We start from the raw sequence: 17,830 nt of genomic DNA, 5'->3' as shown, positions 1-17,830 counted from the left end.
CCAGAGTCATAAGTTATAAAGAAGACCGTGTTTTTCTTCAAGTGTGATGTATGCTCTGTTTTAAGGTGGTGTTTATGTTAACAAGAAATAAACTTTTTATAACCAGCATTTCCTTTACCTTCTACTTTCAAAACATACATTTGATATAATGAAGCTATTCTTGATAGGCCCTAAAATACAGTAAATATCAGAAGACTTTTACTCAAGTAATTTTCTGGTAGGTGACTTTAACTTCTACCAAAGTGATTTTCTGGTAAGATATCTGTACTTTTACTCAAGTATGGCTTTCAGCTACTTTATCCACCACTGCATGTGGCACTCCTCCATCCAACAAAATTTTCTATTAGAAAAAATCTCATATCTATTTAGGTCATTGAATAAAAATATAATTTTCTTTATAAAATATTAAATGAAAGGGGAAAAATATATAGTATTTGTGTTTTTTATGTTTTTAATTTGATATATAGATTTTTTAAAAATTGGAGCATACTCATATTGTGTGTTTAGCAGTTTAATTTCTTAATTTCGAAAGGAAGCGGTCAACCATCAGATCTCGTGAATAACTGCGAGATTACAGTGACACGTGAGGTCAAAGGTGAAGCGTGAAAAACTGGGAACACTGGGAGCCACTTTAGCATTAGCGATGTTAATATATGGTCTGTGGGCGTGGGCACAAGAAAGTAACTCGATGAAATGACATCGCCAGAACAAAGACAAGTCCAGCCTGGGGTCCAGACAAGTTGTGAGAAGAAGAGGAACGAAATTACGACATTAGCACCGCGTCTGGAGCCCCGCAGCTTTCGCTCACGGTTCAGTGGATCACAGCTTCAGAAGCGGCTCCACGGACCAACGGTGCATGCGCCATGCGCACGAGCCGCAGCTCGAGCCAGGAAGCAGCACAGAAACGCCTGAATGCACGAGAGGAGGTCACCAAGACTTCCTGACCTGCAGCTCTTCTCACGGTGAGTCCTCAAGCTGCTGTACCTTTGAACGCAGAGTTGTGTTTTGGCTGTATGTAAAGATAAAAAGAGCTGGCGCCGGTGGTGAAAACCTGAGTTGTGTTGTGGCATTTTGTTGGTTTGCACATGAAAAAAGTTTATGCTGCGTTGTAATGCAGACTGAATTTCTTTTTGTTCAGGCTTGTGATGAGCATTTTTTTTTCTGTTATTTAGTCAGAACACGAGTTGTTAAGCACAGGTTTAACGGTTACACATTTTACTGATTTTAAGGTAAATATTTTTATTCTACGTTTCTACTAGAACATGTTTACATGCTTAAATGTTTAAACACACTTCATTTTCCTCATATTGTCTGTCTGTCTGCATCTGTATTCCCCCTCTGTCTGAAACAGTATGTTTTAGAAGTGGTGGTTTTAGCATATTTGGTGTCTTAGGTGAGCCATCCCCTGCCGGGGCTCACCCTAGGGCACAAATTTAATGATACACACTTATGAAAAACATATTTGTTTAAAAGAAAAATAAGCCCGAAGCCTTTTGCTGTAGATATTAAATGCCCTCTTTAGTATCTGTTGAACACATTTCTCCTTCAAACTGTTGTATTTACTTAAGTTTCTTTCCAAAAGCCACATTTTACAAGATTACATTTAACACATCATGACATGACAGATATTACCTTTGTTCAATTCTCGTTTTTACTGAATAGATCTTGAATGCATCATAATGTAACTTAGTGTAACCTCTGTTAGACGTGAGCCCCGCAGACTGCTCAGAGGAAGCATAATGCTAGCTCGCTCGCCTCCTGTGGGTTTTAAATTTGTTCTTTTTTTTCATTGTCTTTTTCTCCACACACAGTCCTCTCAGTGTTGTGGTGGTAGTCGATGAGGTGGATGTATTAAGTAGGTAGATGGGGGTGTTGCAGAGGAGGAAGTAGGTGTACTCTTCTCTATACTCTGATGGCTTTTTGGCTGATAGCTGGGTGTACTGTGAAAGGCCAGAAAAAGGTCCTCTGACACCCACTTGACTCGTGCATTACACATTGTTCAGACTGATGACTCACTTGAGCTGGGCGCAATTTTTGCACCTTCGCGCCGATAAAGGCAGCCGCATATCGCCTATGGCAAGTGCTGCCACTCCCTTTAAGTCCCCGTCTTCAACATGCCCAGTCTACTCTGACTGGTCAGTGTGTCTGAGTCTTCCACATGTGTGATGTAGTTGCAACCTGTAACGGCACCGTAGCTGCACTGTCTATCTTTATACTGTTTAACCCGTACATATGGGCCTTTTATTTGGCTACATCGCATCAAACCATGCTGTGCAGATATGCGTTTTCCTTGGATGGATCTTCTGTGGAGTAGGCCCAAAAGCATGCACGGCAGCTTGCAAGCGGGTAGTGTGTTTCATTGCAGCTGGGAATGATTTTAGGAGCATTCTCAACCTTTATATAGTTTACGTGTGACATCACAACTTCACAGAAGTCTTGACAGCTTCTTTGAGGACTAGGTTTCTAAACATGGACAGGGTGTATTTCTCTGATTCGATACTTCGATACGATATATAACACCGATACCAGCTTTGTAATTTAAAATAAAGATGTGGAAATCTGTGTTTCTGCAAGATGGAAGAAAATAAGACTGATTCTATGTTGGGCATTTTCCAGACAAAGATGGCGTTATGTACAGTCTGCCGGCTCCGTTAAAAAGTGATTACATTGATGTTGTTGGTCTACCCTCAACCTGAACCGCTCATAAAAAAGCAAAACACCTCTGCTGAGGAAGACGAAGCTCCTGTATTTAGCCTCCAGTCTTTGCCGGAGTGATTCAACCGTGTCTGCTGTAGGTGTCAGAGCCAACCTGCTGGTGTCAGGTGGGTTACATTTCACAGGTTAACCTGATAACCCGCCAACAACCCTCTCAGGATCTGCTGTCACATTCAATTACCCCACCTGAGTGGCTGTGTGTTTGTATGTGAAAGCAGGAGAGGGAAAGAAAAGGCAAGATGGCAAGAGAGAATGCAGCGCTGAGAGAGATTGATGAGGATGCTCATGTGTCTGTTTTTTGTTTTGGCTTCCTGTGTGTGTGTGTGTGTGTGTGTGTGTGTGTGTGTGTGTGTGTGTGTGTGTGTGTGTGTGTGTCAGTATGCGTGTCTGTGTCTGTGTGTGCTGTCCCAGCACGTGGCACATCCCAGCGGTGTGTGAAAACGTTGCCAGAAAGTTAATGTGATTTCTGCTGGAGCCTTTGAAGTCAGTCGTGTCATTCTCATCACATCACGACTCATCATCATTCAGCCATGTGTTTGACCCGCACAGGCTCATGAAAACCAACTTTGTCTTGTCACATCTATCGAATCAAAGAGTTTCGTCTGGAGGACTGATCAGGAGCAGTTTTGATAGTCTGTGACAGCGAAGGATATCCACTTGTTGGAATCACCATGGATGCGGTGACAAGGAAACCCTTTTTAAACCTCACTGTCAATCTCTTTGCCCTCAGTCACCTGTGTTCAACTGCTGTTGCTCATAACTATTTATATGAGCTCAAAAACATCTGTTTTAAGAGAAATCTAAGCTGTAATTGACAGGAGAAGTTCTAGTCTAACTGTGGGGCAGGTGCCTGTTACAGAATTAAACAAATACCGTGACAGTAATAGCAAGCTGTAATCAAGAGACGCAGGCTTATGCACTGTCAGTACGTATTTAAAAGAAAGGTTTGCGGTATTTATATTTCATGCATAAAGTGAGACAGTTTTTCTATTCTATTGCCCGCTATGTTTTATTGTAGATCAACGAGATATATATATATACATATATATATATATATATGTATATATATATATATATATATATATATATATATATATATATATATATATATATATATACTTTTAAACTTAATATGCTAGTTAATATCCAGTAAGATTGCTGGACAGCAGCAAAACAGCATCCCAATGACCTGTGAGTCCGAGCATAGACTGTAAATCAGGGATACTCAACTTGCCTTGCCTGGGGGCCACTTTTGTGAAATAACAGGAGGCCAGGGGCCAGTCGCAGCACTCCCATGAATGTTCTTAAGATTGTAGGACACTTCTAGGTTTTTAGTATATTTCTGGAATTTCAAGATATTCAAGAACTTTAGGACATATCCAGGATTTTAGGACATTTCAAAAACTTGAGGATGTTTCTAGGATTTTTGGATATTTCTCAGATTTTAGCATGTTTCTTCGATTTTAGGACATTTCCTGTATTTTGGGACAATAGGGGCTTAGCTAGGACCTTGTGTTGGAATAGTGTTTGTTGATGTTGTGTCAGAAACACTTGAACAAACATCAGGGTGTTGAGAACTACCTAAAATAACAGAGACCATCTTTGGGAAAAAGTTTTCAGTTTGGCTCATGTCCGATCTAGATGTTTTGGCCTCAGGTTTGGGGAGCTGTCATTTCTTTTTCCATCTTCATGTACAGTATCTGGTCCCATGTGATGAGGGGAGGACACAGAGGTTTCACATCCCCTAATTAGTGTGTTCGAGCTGTTTACCATCAGGCAGAAGGTACAAGGTGGCATCCCTCCAAACCAGTTGGGCTTGCAAATTGTTTGTGCTTACCAGCATTGCTCTGTTGAACAAACTGTAAAAAATATTTGAACCTCTGTCTGTGACGATGTTGCACCTTGATGATATTTTGTGAACAGGTTTTGAAGAAGTGACCTCTTGGTGATATTGATATAACCCTGTATTCGGATGCCAAATATTACCTGTATTTCAGGATTGGTAGGGCGCTGACCCGTCCCACCTGGACCATGTGAACAAAGTGAATTTTGAGTAATTTTATGGTAGTTTGTACGTTGTTTCTTGCCTAAACCTCACATCCTTAACTTTTACGCTGGGTACGTATCTTTATGGAAAGTACATAACATCATTTGTGGGACGCTAATTGGTTAGATATAACGAATCATTGCATGAGGACACGCTGGGTGAGGTGATATTTCTTAATGTAACATAAACCACATAAAACCATAAAACTGTAAGAGCAGCTCCCAGTACAGAAGAAGATGCCTCAGCTGGATTAAGAGTCACTGCACAACTATAGAATCATGCGAATAATCATCTATAATTTCTGACTTGTATGTTGGTGCGTGCGTTAAGTTGTGCACATGTCTTTCTGCCACTCTGTATTAGCGTATCTGCACATTTGGCATGGCCTTCTGTATCTGAGCCCTCCTCCATAAACAAACCTCTCTGTAGGTGATTTAACAGACCCATCACACAACGCCAAACAAATGTTTTTCTCCTCCCTGATTTCAGCACCAGGGAATTACAACACGCACCATGACACTGACATATGCGGCTGTTTTTCACCGCCTGGAAAACGGGCTGTTATTTTTTTTCCCTCATCGATCAAAGCATTATTGGCCGTAATTCACAAATCTGTAAAAGGAGAGATAATCTGTCACTGTAGAACAGATGTAATGCTTTTCAAGACTTACACCCATTTCTAGGGCACAGCGTGTGTGTGTGTGGCTGGAATATTGCCACTAATTACTCCGAATAAATCCAGCCCTTATTAGGGCATTTGACTGAAAACGTGTGACAAGATGCATGTTAATCTGCTGCAGCTGACGTTCTGTGTTAAATGTAGATTGGTTTGGAGTTGTGCAGATGGAGAGAATGATGCAAATGCACACAGTCAGCTTTGTTGTGTTGTAATACTGACAAATAAAGGTGCATGTGATGAATCGAACATGCATATGAAACAGTTTCTAATACCTGAGCAAAAGCTTGATGGGGGATTCCTGCTGTTCCTTTATGAATCTATGTGTAAATACGAGATAACCCGCACTGCTCCCACAAAAATTTCCACTGTGAATGCTAGCTAGACTATGGAGGTCAAATAGTCTTTTTATGCTTCTTTGCTGATGGTAGCCATGGCCAAAATGCATTATGTTTTCAGGTTGTCTGTTTGTCTGTCTGTTCCATGTTCGTGAATGTGATATCTCATGTGTTGCTGTTTGAAAAGAGCAAAATTATCTCTCTTTGATATAGCAGCCAGGCAGCTCAATAAATTGTTCTGAATAACATGAATAGCAGAAAAAGAGCATAACAGTTTTGAATACTTTCAAGGATTATGATGTGGTGATGTTTGTTAATAAGGTGGGGAGGAGTTTCAAGTGTTTGCTCATCACACTGAAACACTGATCGAAAGCTCTGCCACAACAAAACATTAACCTGATGCTTAATATGCGTTCAGATCGACTTAGATTGTATGTAGGGTTGTACTGGTGATGTTTCTGTAGCACATGAGACAATATTCAGTCCGACAGACGAATCTGCTGGTGTGACCTCTGTTTTCAATCAGTGCCGAGAGCGAGGCTGTGCTGAGCCGGCAGGAGATCCGAGCAGCAGAAGAACTGCAGTCGGACCAAAGTTCAAAAGAGTAATTTCAGCTCCATTTCCTCCGAAAAAGAAAAGCCAACTTATCTCCCCCACTGTTAGACGACCCATCACCTCCAAACCCTAACAGTGCTGTGAGGGATCAATAAAGGGTCCAACACAGAGCAGGAAAATAAGAGAAATGCTTTTTAGGACTTTTTCAACAAGGTTAAAGAGATAGTTCAGATGTTGTGAAGTAGGGTTGTTTCAGGTAATTATTCAAAGTCAGCGGATTTTTTGCCGGTATCTGATATGCTGATATAAAAACAACTAATTTGGCCGATAAACAATACCAAAATCAATATATCCATTTTATCCCCACCCAATTTTAGTGATCATCAAGTCTTTTCTGTAGCAGAATTAACATCATATTATGCATACTCTTATTATGTTGGCCCACCAGCAGATTGAGACATGGAATGCAATGCTTTTATATGTATGTAATATTCATTTATTCTGAACCTTGCAGAACACAAAGCTGCTTGTCTACTAGTGCTTTTAAAGGTTTGCTTCTTTGTCCTATTGTGTTGGTGAATTTGAACTAATTGTTAAAAACACCAAAGTTACACAGTAACAAACAAACTGATGGCAGTAGACCAGCAGCTCCAGTGTTCTGCGAGGTAAAATTACTGTTTTTGTCTAAGGCGTCTGGTGGCTTTGAATGGAGCAAAAATATCGGCTTCAGTTCCCATCAGAAAGGTTGTCTTACAGCAAGCTAAAGCTGTGAAAATATTCCAAATATAGCATTCATTCAACTGATATTGATTTTGTTGCTTCCTTTGTCCTCAACAGCACACTGTTTTGCTTCCAGCCTGCTTCTTCAAACTTGGGGTGCGCTGACCGCTATCCACTGTATGACACTGACTTTGAATAATCACCTGAAATGACCCCAATTCACAAATCCAAACTATCCCTTTAATATCAGATTTTCTCTTAAATCTAATCGTCTCAAGAGGGTGCAGTAAGAAACAGGCTATGATTAGTAATAAGTAATCTAATTTGAAGTTCACTTTTCCGGTGCCTGCACTCGGGATGTGTGTGTGGTGGTCATCCTGATTGGCTCTGTGGCCCACCTGCTACACTTTCTAACGTCATTTCGAACTGGGGGGCTTTTTATCAAGCACCAAGTATTCAGGTGTATGTGTGTTGCCATAGCTACAGATGTGTGTGTCGGAGCAGAAAGGATTGGCACTCTGCTGTAATTTGAGGCGGAGACTTCCTGTATCAGACCTCTGATATCGGCAGTCGATAAGCTTATACAACAGTGTGGACGAGTATCATTTATGTATCTAAAAACACACATCCTCCTCAGAGAAACAAACTAATAATTCAGCCACAACAAATAACACACAACAACAAACATCTCCTATCATTTTCTGCCTGGAAACATACGCTGAAAGAGAGAGTCTGTTTTTGTTAGAGCTTCTGCTGCATCTCTCTGATTCAGTGTTCTGCTGAGTAACTTTGTTTTGGATGAGGTTACAGCAAACTGTAAATTCACCCACGCAGTCACGCATAATCGGGCATAAACAAGGCAGAGATGGAAGGAATAAAAGAGAAGTAGCCAATCACGGAGCAGCGGAGCCACAAACAGCCCACTTCTCATCTGCAAGAAGGACCGCCTCGCACTGATTAGCGGTTGTGCCTGGCAGTCGCAGTCATCTCCAGTTGCCTTGACTCACTTTTCACAACAGTGTGCAAAAATCTGAAAAATGCTATGCTCTCAAATCATGTAGCACAAAAAAATGAAGAGTTAAAGCATGCATTCTTTTATTTTTGTTGCACAGTCAAACAGAATAAGAAGCAATATCAGATATTAGTTCAACCCTTTGAAATCCGAGCAAATCAGACTGATTTCTTTCAAAAACATGGTAAGAGGGTGCTGAGCAAGATAACAAGAAATTAACCTAAACTTAGCAACAAATTAGCAAAGAGTTACAGGACTATTGCCTAAAAATGAGCAAAAAAACGAAAAGTAAAAGCAAAAAAACAAGAAATACTTAGGGAAAAAAGGCACTAAAAATAGAAAACAATGAATATTCTGCCAAATATTTAATTCTGTATATAATTATGATAATGTATAATTCTAATAATCATAAATGGATACTGCGTATTGGCTGTTAATGCATTTGCTTTGGCTTTCTGCAGCATGTTTTTTCATGTGTGGCATGTTTCTGTTGCTGTATTTGATAGGAATGTTTTGTTTTGGTATTTTTGCTTTTTGTGATGTCAGTTATTGGAGTATCTTTAAATGCTTCATATCCTTAAAATCTGTACAAGCTTGAATGATATGCAAGTCAATATACCATAATAATTGTCTTTAAATAGGTTCATTAGGTGTTTTTCATCCGATTTTACAAAATAACACAAATTATACTGATCCAAACAATTTTATAATGCAGAAAAATAAACTAAAAACTTTTTTTTAAAGATTATTTTTTAGGCTTTTCTTGCTTTTATTGACAGGACAGCTTAAGCTTGAGAGAGGAAGAGAGAGAGGGGATGACATGCAGTAAAGGGCTGAGGCCGGAATCAAACCTGTGGTTGCTGAGGCGAGGACATAGCCTTGCCCTACACATCCCTGGTGTAAACAAACACACAAAATCAATTTCATGACTTGTACTGTTTGTCTAGTTGTAAGCAGTTTAAGATTGTGCTATTACAATTTGTCTGTATAGTTACAGGTTGGCATGTTATTAAGGGATTTGGCAGTAAAATGTAAAATATTGTGAGAAAACAAATAGGACACACTCTTCCTAAGTAGCACAGTGTGCACCTGTAGCTCTTCAAGTCAACAAGTCTCTGACGTTCAGCAAAACTCCTCAGATAGCAGTTAGGGCACTAACTGGCATTCACGTTTGACTGGCCGCACTTCATCTTCCACTAACACCATCTGTGAGCTCTGGCATGCTGCCCGGAGCGGGATGGACCAGCGGCGAGGGGTCCTCAGTGTGCTTGTGATGAAGAGTGAACGGATGGCTGATAAAATTAGTAAGCAGGTTAGTGAGTTGAGTTAATGAGGGCATGTTCATATATGACATTATTTTGCTTTTTTGAGCTCAGGTGGCACCAAATAACAGCTCTTCCATATTAACTGTTTATTTGGGAGCAGAGAATGTTTCCAAAACCATCTACAGGAAATAACTGCAAAATGCACGAGTTTACTGCTGAGGGGAGAGATGTTGACATTTGTTGGCTGGCACTTCCCTCATAATTGGAGAGCTGAGTGGAGCAAAATAAACTGCAGTCTGGACCTCATGCATGGTGGAGATGGATGCATGTGAAGGAGGGAAGGATGGAGCAGATTAAATGTTTGTCATTACTTACCTGTGAACCACTCACCACTGAGTCATCTTCCCACACCTGCCTCTCATCTCATCTTGTTACCTGCCTACCAGCTGCTCTCCATTACTAATTAGTCTCAGTTCATGTCCTGAACTGTTGGAACTCAGTGACCTTCAGAAAGTCTAATTTTTGGGTATTACAGTCTCTTTTTTTCAGCCTGCTCTGGTTCAGAAGATCTTTACCTGATGTATGATATTTCACTCTTTTATGCATTCATGCTGGCAATACCTGCGGCATTATGTTCTGGGGTTGTCTCAATTTCGCAGATGCAATATCTCAAGTACGCCCTCAGGGTTTTTCTTTTAATTTGGCACAAATGTCTGGTGGACACTCAGCTGGTTGCAACACAATATCTCAAGAATACCTTGAGGGAATTTATTCAAATTTGGCACAGATGTCGTCTTCGAGACAGAGATGAATTTATTATAATTTTCTTAGTCAAAGGTCATGGCTACTATATGCTTTGAATTCTCAACGCAATATCTTAAAAACACATAGAGGGGATTTCTTTAAATTTAGCACAAACGTCCACTTTGAGTCACAGATGAACTTTTTATAATTGGTAATCAGAGGTCAAGGTCACTGTCACCCTGTCCTTCGTATTCTCGTGAATGCAATAACTCAAAATCACTTTGAGAGAATTCTTCAATTCTTCTTCTTCAAACTTCAAACTGTGCCAAATCACTGTGACTTTGTCTGTCTCATTCTTGTAAACCCGATATCTCAAAAACACCATGAGTGAGTTTTTTCAAATTTGGCACAATTGTTAACTTTGACTTAATGATAAACTGATTGCATTTAGGTGGACAAAGGTCAAGGTCACTCTGACCTTTCATCAGTCTCATTCTTGCAAAGGCTCAGACACACCAACGCTCAGCTCATGAAGCCATCTGCTCTGTGGCCTCACTGCAATCAACAGTAAAGTTTACTGTGCCTGATGTTCTATTGCTCCATCTGTGCCCAGAGTACGCTCTGCACTCCAAGAGTGTGGTGCAATGAGTAACTAAATGTTAATATAGCAGCCCAAATGACAGTCCAGCAAAAGAGGGTTTAATTGTGGCAGGCCACCACAATTAATGTGTGGGACACCGGAAATTCACAGCATACAGTGTGGGACAGAAATGGCGAACATCAAACACAATGGCTTAAATATAATTATGCTTAAGAGAAAACAGCAGACTCACAACATGGAGGAAAACCTCATTCATCAGATGGTTTATTATAAAATTAGTGAGAAAATACATGAGTGAGCGCCGTGTGGCTGAATAGAAGCGACAAAAGGCCTGCGTTCAAACTAAAGAAGATCAGGAGTTTGAATCTTTTGCTCAAAGAATAAAATCATATGTGATGATGGCGCTGATGAAAAAGATAAAGATTGTGCAGAACGGCTGTGCCTGGGGAAGGCTGCTGAGAACGAATCTTTGAAGCAAAGCTATGAAAACGAGTTGTTGCATGGCGAGAATCTTACCCGGTTGTTGTGACTCTCGCCTTAATTCCTTCCCCCTCACCAAACTGTTGCGAGGCACAGGACTTTCTTTTAAGTGTAATTTCAAGTGAAGCTGACTCTCAGGTCCTATTTTAACAGAGGGCATGAAGAGGCAGCGGGAGCAGCATTATGCTTCTCATTATCACTGGATCCAAGTGCACTTTTACCCCGGGCTACTGGCAAAGCTCATTAAAACAGGCCAACAATGGAGTCATATCCTGAACTCGGAGATTTCTCTGTCATACTCGCCATGGAATGTTGCAGGCACATATTTTTTTCTTTCAGATGCTTGTAGAAGTCGTCGCAGCTGTCATGGCAGGAGGTAATTTGGAGCTGCCACTTGGTAACCCCCTGGGTGCTCCAGTCTTCACACCTTTTTAACAAGAAACACAACTCCCCACTGATCATCCACTCTAACTTGTCCTTTTTTGGTGCCATTTTGCATCCCCTATGAAATAAGGTCAAATACTTGATGACATGCTGGCGACCACAGCATCTCTCTTTGAATAGCACTTTTTTTTTAAAAAAAATTTTTGGCTTTTTATGCTGTTATTGCAGGTGAAGCGTGAGAGGGAGAGAGAGGGGATGACATGCAGCAAAGGGCAGAGGCTGGAATCGAACCCGTGGCCACTGCAGCAAGGACTTAGCCTCCATACATAGGGCACCCGCTCTATCCGCTGATCCACCGGGTGCCCCTGAATAGCACTCTTTTACTTGTCTCCAGCTTTATTTTCTGTTACTCAGAAATGATTGAACCTTGGTTGTGTGTCTGGGCACCAAAAATATCTTGATTCTGTCTAAATGAGAAACCACACACTGTGTTATGTTTAAAGTCAGCACTTTAATTTGACCTCTACCATAAACTGACCATTGGTTGCAAATGTTCAATGTTCAAGTGCAGAAAAGCATTCAAGCTAAAGGGTTACTTCACCCAAAACATAGATATACAAAAACAAATTTTCCCTCTGATCCATTTTGGTTTCTATCTGTGCAGATAGTTCTGAGCAGACATTTTAATGAATATATCTGCTAAATGTTTAGTGACTAAGTATTTCATTTGTTTTCCTGCAGTACCCACTCTGCACTACAATATCAGCACATGGAAACTAACACGTGTTAACTTCATTAACAAAGAGCCTGTAACCATTATCATTCTGTCTCTTCCCTAATAAATCAGAAGAATCCTCTAGAAAACAACCAAAACGTCTATTTTAAAATGGAAAAAGGACAATATTTGAAATTCCTCTAAACCTAAGAACATGCTCTTTTTTTGCCATGTAGAGTTTCCACAGTTGGTTGTTCCACCCTCTGGGAATAGTAACTGCAAAATACTCTTTGGAAACTGAGGATAGCTGCTGATAGTTAGCAGGGAAAACAAAAGAGCTATCATTTTCCTTTTTTTGATTGTGCAATTGTTGACGAATTTCCTTTGTGCCGTAAATGCAGTCTTTATTTTTACAGAATATCCTACCCAATGGTAGAGAGAGTTGTATGATTAATGTGAGGCTCATAGGGAACCAATATAACCACCATTGATGTCATTATTCAGTAGTCATCACACTGTGCAATCAACTTTTCCTTTATAATTATATATTAAACCAGATAACGTTTCCAATTTAAGTATAAACATTTAGATTTTTTCTGCCAAAGGTGCATCCATTCCTGTTTTTTGATGTTTTTAGATGTACAGGAAGGAACAGGAGGAAGAAGAGAATAGAGTAGTCTCTGCATCTCTCACACTGTCAATAATTGTAGGACATTGTCAAAGAAACAAATAATAGTGTGTATTTCATGGCTTGGACATCATCGGTTAGGTGAGAGAAGACAAAATTGACACATTTTTGCAATAAATTTCATACTGTATAACTTTATTTGAAACTAAGCTTAAAGAGCTTAAAGTAAAAGTTTAAGCAGGAGGGCAGGACTTTTACAGTTGAATGAATGTCCATTCCCTGCTGGCACCAGACATCAAAATGACATCAGAAAGCCTTTGGACCCTTAATAAGCAATGGACATTACATTTTGGTTGGAATGAAAGTCCGGTTGACGACATTTTAAATGTGTAATGTGATTTGAATTTCACTTTGTGTAGATGTCAGCATTATAATGTTTTGCAGAGATTGGTTTTGTTCTCAATATCTCATGGCCAAATGTTGTTATTCTATATCAAGATGACATCTGTATGAGGTGTTTGGAAGACGTTGGATTTTGTTAACTTAACATACAACTTAAAACCAACAAAATATTAAAGTCATCTGTTGTCATTATTCTTTATCAAATCGACATTGGAATTAGACATTAAATTTTGGTTACCTGACGTCACAACCGAAATTCAGCCAAATATTAAGGTCTATGGATGGGCCACCTGGATTACATTCAAGCCCTTACAAATCAGTTCACTCAGTGCTAGTTAAGCCCATCCTTGCCAGGGCAAGCTCTCTGTATTTTTCAGTATTGTGATGTCATGCATCTGTTGTGACTTTTTCACGCACAACAACGCAAGCATTTATAACAACCAGCTTGAGTAAAAGGGGACAGGAACGGCAGAGACCATTGTGATGGAGCAGTAGCTAGGAGCATGTTGGAAGTGATGTGGTGAAACCCTAAGAAGTGTCCAGGACAAGTTTCTTTAGTGGATGCTCCAGATAAAAAGAAACTGTATTCAGAGTATTTAGAAGACCTACTGGGGGTGGGGGAGATGTGGCGAGCTCAGCTCCAGGCATACGTCATAAAAATACATGGACAGTGTTTTTGTAATTACTCTCACTGCCAGAGGGAGGAAACAGAAGATACTCACTCTACCTTTAAACTTGCTGACACTGAATAAAGCTCTGTGGCTGGTGGGTGCCACACTAGGTGCATCGTATATGCAATCTGCATCAGCTTACAAACAAACAGCCATACTTTGTGGGCAGTGTAGCTCTATCACAGCTTTCCTCCCTGTTAGGGACACAAGGGAATTCACAGTGAACTATTACAAGGCTGAGAATACTGGCAGAGGGGAATTTATAGCAGTAGACTGTAGTAGAGGGTGAGAAATACAGAGTAAAATAGCTATACCATAAATATATAAAGATTTAAATAAAATGCATCTGTCATCATGACCTCCTGTGCAGAGGAGCCTGTGCTGTATCCAGCTGGATTATTTAGATGCTTTAAATCTGTGTTTCATTGATTTGGCCTCAAATCAAGCACCACTGAATCTGAAATGACTTCACAAACCCTCCGTAACTTTATTTTGTACCATTCTCCTGTGGGGCTGATAAATGTGCCTGTTTTAACATGTAAAAATATGCAGAAAGAGAATCAGGAAACCACCTGCAGTACTACACACACATGTAATTGCACCATACTGTTGTAGCTCCTGGAGGCTTTTAATAACTAGTGGCAGAATGCAAACGTGCATGCTTTCATAAAATGAGCCCTCAATACATTCCTTACATGCATCTATAAATACATACAGTCTCTGTGGTGTTTGTGTGTGTGTTGTTTTGCCTGAAGTTGAGCTGGATTGTTGGGAAACAAAGTCAGCTAAGAGATAAACCTCTGATTCTTGCAATACTTTAGAAGTAAGAGATTCAAAGTGTCCACTGTGTGTGTGTGTGTGTGTGTGTGTGTGTGTGTGTGTGTGTGTGTGTGTGTGTGTGTACAATTGTACATCTGTCTGTGAGAGCAAATTTGAGTTTTAGACCTTGAGAGCGAGAATGTTTTTGGTCGGTCTTAACCTTCAAATAGTTCTCCAAAGGTCTGTTTTAGGGTTAGAATCAGGTCTAGATCAGGGTAACGCTAAAGGTTGGAGTTAGCATTTTAGCTGTGTTGGTTAGGGTTAGAGTTACTACCTTAAGCAAAGGAGTTGAAGTATCTTGAGGTTGTTTTCACTAGTGAGTGTGAAATGGAGCGTGAGATTTCCTTAGCAGCAGTTCAAGTCGCAGGGTGGATAATGGATCTGTTGATCCAGTTAGAGCTGATTGGGTTAATGGATGAGAGGAGCAGCAGCTGCTGCAGAGGTGAGTAAAAGCAAACTTTTACACTCAGCAGAAAGAACGGTTAAGTTTCACTTTCACTGCGCCTGATGTTCTGCTGTACGCTCTGTGCTCTGAGAGCATGGTGCAATGAATAACTGAACAGTATATATACGTCAACAGCGCTCCTAGTTAATGGTCCTGCTCCAAAAATATAAAATCACTGCTTGGCGACAGGTGTTTTCATCGTGGTGAGCCGCCAAAAATTAATTAATTTTACTAGGCCTCTATGCCGCTATGTGCTAGGGCTGCCAATTGTAAGCACTTTCCTTAATAGATTAATAAGTAAAATTAGCAACTGATTAATCGTTATTGAAAAAAAAACAAAAAACATAAAAACTTTGCTTATTTCAAACAATACCAAATTTGTTTTATGCTCAAAGTTCATAGCAACATATTGCATATATTTTGACAGCATTTGATAGCCTATTAATTAATCAGTTCAATTTCACATGTTCAGTTAAATTCTTAATGACCGATTAATCGATCATCCCAATTTTGTAAATGTGTGTGTGTCTTTGAGAAAGTGTGTTACTGAGAGCCAGTTTCAACATTTGGTCTCCAGAGCAAAGTCATTCTGGGAAAAATAATGAGTAGAAAATAAAAAAATAAAAAGAAATTCTTTCTTCTCGAGGTGTGGGAGTAATGTGACCAAGTTCCTGGTGTCTGAGAGTGATCCTGTAGATGGAGAGTCAGATAGAACCGTTACGCATGAGAGGGAACAGGAAGCAGCTGATAGGATTTGGCATTAGCTGAGGGTTAATACACACTATTCTGTGTGTAACAGCCACAGTGATATTGATTGGAAACAGTGATCCGTCTTTGTAGTTGAGCCCGAGCAGACAGCAGGAGAGACTCCGCTGAGCTAATAGCCTTCACTCAGCGACTGCCCTGCACGCAAAGAACGCGCATCGAAAACACGGAGGTGAAGTGTGTGAAAATGAGTGTGTGTATGCAGGAAGGTGTCAGTGAGAGAGAAGGGAGGTGGACTGCCTGTCGGGAGAGTGTGTATATTTGCATTTTTGTGATGAAGAATGCATGCGTGCACATGTGCAAATGTGTACGCGTGAGGAGTTTAAGCAGTGTGGTACCTCGCGGCAGCCCTCGTTCACCTATCCCCTAATCTCTGCTGACTCCCAAGTGAGATAACAGAGTTTACTGACATTTGAATATTCCGACTCCTCGGCTGGAATATCAATTAAGACCGCGGCCGTGCTGCAAGCTTTCTCTTTCTCTCCTGCTGCGCTCGTTTTCTCCCGTCACTCCAGTGGCCTCGATTGTGTTGAGAAAAACACACAAAACCCTTCATGTGGACACGGTGACCAGGTTTACGCCACGGCGGGAGGCTTCGTGGAGTTTTTGCTGAGCTCTGATTGTCTCCAGGCAATCATGAGAGATGAGCCGTGATGCTGGCGTTAGATAACAGATACCTTTCCCTTTTGGATCTATCTTGTTTCCACGGAGCTTCGTGCAATTTTGGGAGATTTGATTTGATTCAATTTCCCTCTAATCTTGCTGCTTCGTTCGCATTATGATGTGTTGAGCTGCATGTGAAGTGTAGAATTGGGGGGACTGATGAGAAATTTCCAGTTGCTTTGAGTAACGAGCAGCCCTGAAAAACGGAGGGTTGCATAAATCTGCATACATAACCCACATGTAACCAAGAGCAGATTGAAATAAAGTCATTCATCCTCTCTCCGTCAAGTCCTTCTGTCAACTCACACTTCTTTGGCCTCGCAAGAAAGTAAAATTACTACATTATTCATTATATTTATTATAGTGCCGATAGAGCTGCGATGGAGCCACTTAGAGGTTTTTTTTTCCGTCTCGCACACATTCACACTCGCATATGCTGAATCCAGAAACACTTCTGCAGCGTTGTTCTTTCCAGCTAGATTTATGCGATCAATTCAAACACAGTGGGAATTAGTGAGGGCCCGCAGCAAAGCAAAGTTATCAAAATGACTCCAATAAACGTACTGAAGGCACAGCTATTAAAGGGATACTTCAAGATTTTTAACCAGCTTTGTATCAAAATAATGCGGGTAGTGGGTGTAAATGAAATTGTGGTAAACTTCCTCCATCTAACCAGGGCCTAGATATCCTCGTTTCCCTCTGATGAAACGCTACTGGAAGACGCATATTGATGCAAAACGTGGCATCTGATGGAGTCTTGCTCTTTAAACTACAGGCTGTAGTTACGAGTTTTCATATTGCAGGGTTTCTCAGGCATTCGTTTTTGGAGCTGGACTGTTACTTAGGAGCGTTATTGGAATATATGCACTTTGGGCAGACACAGAGCATAAGAACGTCAGGGGCATTGAAAGTGTACATAAAATGTTTATTTTGCTGGGTCTTGAAGTTTGCTTTCGCTTAGAAACAGCTCCTATGATTTTATCTGATTAACCGTGAACAAGTTGACAGATGAATTATCCACCACACAAGTGACAAACTGCTGCAGTGGAAAAAAATAATTCATTAAAAACTCTGCCTGCTGTGCGCTTTCAGACCCGCAAAATCAGATTTCAGAAAGAGGAGACAGAATGTTAATAAGGGATACACAGGCATTTAAAAATGTATTTCATTATTATAATGGGGACC

At 40.4% G+C, this 17,830-nt stretch overlaps 1 long non-coding RNA gene across 1 annotated transcript in view; it reads left to right on the top strand.

Annotated features, from left to right (window-relative positions):
* Nucleotides 1-608: 608 nt before the first annotated feature.
* LOC148186357 (uncharacterized) overlaps nucleotides 609-17,830 on the top strand; it is a 104,297-nt gene continuing 87,075 nt past the window's right edge. Inside the window, exon 1 of the long non-coding RNA XR_015774969.1 lies at nucleotides 609-962. This is a non-coding gene — a long non-coding RNA (uncharacterized LOC148186357). The remainder of the gene's footprint in view (nucleotides 963-17,830) is intronic.

The sequence above is a fragment of the Plectropomus leopardus genome, chromosome 19 (genome assembly GCF_026936395.1).
Source record: "Plectropomus leopardus strain MGB_pleo_1.0 chromosome 19, ASM2693639v1, whole genome shotgun sequence".
In the NCBI taxonomy this organism is placed as follows: domain Eukaryota; kingdom Metazoa; phylum Chordata; class Actinopteri; order Perciformes; family Serranidae; genus Plectropomus; species Plectropomus leopardus.
Note: the sequence above shows the minus strand (reverse complement) of the source record. Positions and strands in the feature narration are given on the sequence as shown.